The sequence below is a fragment of the Phragmites australis genome, chromosome 7, assembly GCF_958298935.1.
Source record: "Phragmites australis chromosome 7, lpPhrAust1.1, whole genome shotgun sequence".
Taxonomy (NCBI): Eukaryota; Viridiplantae; Streptophyta; class Magnoliopsida; order Poales; family Poaceae; genus Phragmites; species Phragmites australis.
This window is the reverse complement of record NC_084927.1, coordinates 19,460,258-19,465,857: the sequence shown is the minus strand read 5'-3', so window position 1 is coordinate 19,465,857 and position 5,600 is coordinate 19,460,258.

Genomic DNA, 5,600 nt, shown 5'->3' with positions numbered 1-5,600 from the left:
TTACGTGTTTCTTGTCCCCCATGTACCACGCCTTGGTCCTTAATTTGCTTCTCGCTGCTCTTTTCTTTTACTTTTTTCTACCCAAAAGCATGAGAAATTCGCGCCTGCTTTGTCTTTTCTAAAGGTGCTTGGTTGTTGACTAAACTTAATTAACTAATGCTTCGTACGGTCATAAATACTAGCCATTTTGAAAAGGGTTGTAATAAGGAGGAGAACTCGAAACTTTGACTACTAACATTTTAAATATTTAGATTGGATATATGAAAAGCATATAATTGTCATGCAAAGTACGTAGCTTTCAAATATTGTAATTTCATTAGGTTTTGTAAATGTATCGTAGCAGAAAATAGTGATCAAAATTACGTTCTGAACACAGTTTCAATGTTCAAAATGACTAGTAAGCGGAGGGAGCCCTAGTCTTCTTCCCAGTGGAATATGGATATTTGGGTGTGTGAAAGAAAAAAAGTCGCGGTCCAGCGTTAAACAGTGGGGAGAAGTTCTGTCTCTTATCCTTTATTTAAAAAGGCGCACGTGACATGATGATATCTGGGAGGTAAAGAAACTCTAGTAGAATAAGAAAAGTTCACTGGAACTAATAAAATTTTGCTAATCACTTCTCTTCAACTTACGAAAGAATAAATAAAGTTTCACCACATATAGGTTCAAATCTCTCAGCAATCGTTATATAAAAATGATATTATTAGTTTCATCTTTTAAAATTGTTTCACAAAAGTAAACATTAAAATAAACTTGCATAAAGTTGTAGCTAAAGATGCACCTTAAAGACCAAAAAAGTCAATAACTGCAAATAAAAAACGGAAGGGGTAATAAATAGGCATAGCATCTCGGCTTTGCTCGGTTCGACTCATTATAAACTCCAACAGGCTCGCAAGCTAATTACTAGCTGAAAAGTTATTGTACATAAGGCCATTTCTAATACTTTATTTTTTAAGTGATGTCTAAAAGAAGAGAGTAAGAAATTGATATTAAGAAACAAGCTTCTAATAGATGTATGTGTCTTGCTAGTTTATTAAGATCATTCAAAACAATTTATTGTCTTACAATCACTTAGGATTGCTCAAAAAGCTAGTTTCTTCCATAAGAAATAAGCTTATTCTCTTTCATCTTTAAATTATTTGTCACATCATCTTTTTGCTTAGGTGAACTCATAATTAATATCTAAGAAACTAGCATTGGGAATGGTCTAATAACAACATGCGTATAGTCATTATGCATAAGAATCAATTGTGTCAAGAGTTATTTTTCTAGTAAATATTTTCTTCGTGGATGCTACTGTAACATCGTAAATTTTTAGGGTCAAAATTACTCCCTTGAGTTCAAAATACTTGATGTTTTAGACATCACATAGTCTTTGATGCATAACTTTGACCACTATTTTTAATTAAATATATTTATAAAATTCTATAATTTTATAATATTATGAAAATATTTTAAAAAGAAATTCATACATATAATTTTCATGTTATGAAACTAAATATTTTAAAAGTTATATATGATCAAAGCTTTAAAAGTTTGACCGGACCTTGTCTAAAATGTCATGTATTTATAACTGGAGGGAGTATATGTGCATTAGAAATATACTTGTTATGAATTTCTAGAGTTAATCTTGAACTATTGGAGGTTTTTTAAATATTTGAATATTTATTTGAATTTTTTACTTGTTTATATATGCATTTCTGAAAAAAAATAAATTATAAAACTTGAAAAATTAATAGTAGGCTCCCGATAGCCCATATTATTTATGACAACCTTGGTAGAATTTTTTAACCCAATTTGAAAAGGTAATGAACTGGGGAAGTATTTAGCAGCTAAAATAATTTGAAAATCTAATTGGACAGCACTGGACCAGCCGGGTTCGTCTTTTCTCCTCACGTCAGCGGTCCAGTTCCTTTCTCCCTGCCGTGGTCAAGCCAACTCAGCTCCGGCCCAAAAAGGGAATGACGCACGCTCCTCTTCCTGGTCGGCGACCCCATAGCCAAGGCACCACAGCATCTTCTCTCCTTTTTTTTTTCTTTCTTCCCGAAGGACCTCACCCTCTCCTTCTTTTCTTTCTTCCCCAAGGACATCACCCTCTTGTGGACTGCATCTACGAGCCGTCTAAATCGCACTTAGCTTAATCGAATGTGCTGGTCGGCTATAAAGACGAGAGCTAGTATATATCCGTCATTCGATGTGCCACATGCTAACTCATATCTAAAGCCGTATATCGTAGCCACTATTCGATTAAAATAAGCATAATTCCGGTAGTCCTAATATACATAGCCCAAGATCACAACACATATCTTTACAACAAGAATATCATCTCGAGATATAATAAAGTACAAGTAATTAAATTAAATTACATGTCTTGGATAATATTACAAGCCACAAGTTAAAGTGCTACAATCTGAAATTTAAAAGTTGAGAGTTGAATAAAAAAGGTTAAGCTCTCAACTAGACGCTGAACATGCTAATTAAAGAATTACATTTCATGCCAAGTTTATCATATAACATTTAAATGTCTATGCACAACGGAATAATAGACAAAATAATAAAATAACCGGCGGCACCATTGCCCGAAGGCGCCACTAGGGTTAGCCCTAGTAGAACGACACTACTCTTGCCTATCGCCGACACCGGCGAGCACAAAGTAACCGTAAATGAGCTCATCCTCATCTGCAAAAAAAACTCAACAATAGCACCGTGAGTTCAAAGGTACTCGCAAGACTTACTCATAGGGTATATATATATTCTCGACTCTAAAGATTATGCATTTGGATGAATGTAGCAAGGATAGACCACAAGTTAAATTAATTTATGCGAAAAGCAATTTAATTGACACATGGTGTGAGCAACTAACATAAATTATCAACATAAGCTATCCTCACAAGATAACATGTGCATAACATAGCCAACAAGTAAACATACTCTTTTACAAGATAACAAGTAAACATAGCGTCACAAGGTACTCACAAGAACCATATCCCAACATCCTACATCCAACCATGTCACAAAAACCACATAACTCTATGATTGATGTCCAATGGACATTAGGCATGCTCATGACCAAGTGGGTAGCAATTCGAATTGATTTTACACCCTGCAGGGGAGTACTTCTTTGCCCACATGCCACGATGCCATGTGGCTCATACAACCAATTACATTGCACAAGAGGGTACCCACGATAACCTTTCTCAATTAAGCTCCGACCATTTGAACATGTGCCTCTCGGTAGGGGTGAAAACGGGATCGATATTTCCCACCTACCCGAAGTCTTGCGAAGCACATATGAGATGACTGGTATCCGTGTTTGACACTATTCAACACTATCCGTGTCCAACTCTGGATCCGAGAAAAAAAGTGGGATATGATACAGGATGACTGGTATCCGTCTGAAGTATCCGAATGTTAGGTATTACGAGAAATCATATTATGATTTCACTTAAAAATATGATAATATATAGGTAGATTGTCACATATTCATAGATAGATAATATTGAATGTTCTTATTTTCATATCTCAGTGATCACTCTCTCAGTGCTCACTTTGATTGTACACTATACTGTTTAATGTGTTGTGTGGGGATGCAAATGATGTGTAAATTTTCCATCTATCCGACTAACTGCTTGCGGCACTATATGCTCTGACTCTGACTCCGAGAAAAAAAAAGTATGATAGGATACAAGATGAAAAATAATTATCCGGCACTATCCGTGTCTGACTCCGACTCCGAGAAAAAATATGGGATATGATACATGATAAGCAATATCCGTCCATATCCGATCCGATTTCACCCTACCTCTTGGTGTGGAGTCCACTTGGGTCTACTCCCGGAGGAACCTCAAGTGCCTCTACAAGCCCGCCTGCTCATAAGGTAGACATTCAAGCCAAAGGATCACAACATCAAAAGGTATTTAGCTCATCTTACCGGATTCAGATACATAAAAAGTATAAAAAGTGCTGAAGCCAATGGCACCAACGATCGATGCTTAATCAATACAAACGGTCTATGGTACCTAGGTCCCTCTTCCGACCTGCCTCTAACACCGCCCATATATTGTCTCATACTCACAACTCATCATCCCATCATCATAATTTTTGTGAACAAAGATTAAAGCCCTAAAGCTCATGAATAATGGAACATTCCACCGCTTGACTTTTACCGAATACCTAAGCATCGCTAAGCATGTTCGTGTAAATTTTATGTTAGGCATTAACATCATATACCCAAGTTACAATGATGGAGATCATCAATATATCAAGGTAGGAACACATGCAACAAAATAGGTTCTACCCGATTCCTGACATCAAATCGCTAAAATATGCATATACGACACATAGAAATAACTAGTAAAGTTGACCAACATCATGTATCCAAAATAATGGTGAAGTATGCATCGATACTTGCCTTGGTTCCTAGATGGTTCACACACAAATTCACAATCAGGTTCCATCTCAAGATTACTCATGTCGCTCTCTGGTTCGTCGATCGCTAAAAGAAAGAACGATGCATCAAATTTAACATGATGAAATGCTATGATACATGCACCAAAAGGCATGAATATATAACAAGAGATGAGGTACTCAGTAAAGAACACGATGCATAAGAATCACTAAAATTAAAGTTCATTATCTCATGGTATAATTGTTTTAGTGAGGTGTTGTCCAAAGAGTCCATTTAACGGGTTAAATTAAAATACACTAATACATAAAAGTTCATCCGAACCCCCCTTTCATTGCCGATTAGGAAATAACCGGCAATGATAAAGTATCCAAAAACTGATAGTATTAGCCCGTTTGGCAAAAATTTGTAGTGATAATCAAGTATCACTGCCGATTGATACTTGATTATCACTGTCAGTTCTAGCCACAAAACGGTAGTGATAATAGAGACCTTATCATTGATGGTTCGTTATATTAACCGACAGTGGCAATAAAATGCAGGTCATCTACGAAAATTTATAACTTTTTCATACAGAGTCGGATGAAAACAAACTTTATATGAACATTATAGCTCTCGACAAGATCTACATTTTTGTAGTTGATAATTTTTTTTTATTTAAAGCCATATAGATTCCCAAATAATCATCTAAAGCCTATCAAAGGAAAGCCACACACTAGACCACAAAGTAAATTGCCGAATCTTGTGTAACATTAGTAGGAATGATTGAAAAAGCCGCACATGGCCACAAAGTTGAAAATTGAAACTTGAAATATTTTTATCGTGAGTTTGGTAACTCGGATTGATAAAACGTCTATGCAGCACTGACTTTCAGATGTAGCACTATGTCTCCAAAAAAATTCAGGCAAATTGGAGAAGGTCAACTTTCAACTAAAAACTTAAAAGGTCCCATTGACGGTCTTCTGGGCCTTTTTTGAGAGGTCAAGAAAGGGGTGTAAACCTAGGTATTTTTTTTAAATGCGCCTCCTCGTTAGCTTCGAAAGTAGAGATCGAATGTCAAAATCGGACTCCGTATGTAAAAGTTACGGCTATTTTATCGAGTAGTGCACGAATTGGAGGCAAACCTTTTCATACAGAGTCGGATTGAGACAATTTTATATGTAAATTGTAGCCCTCGATGAGATGTACAACTTTAGTT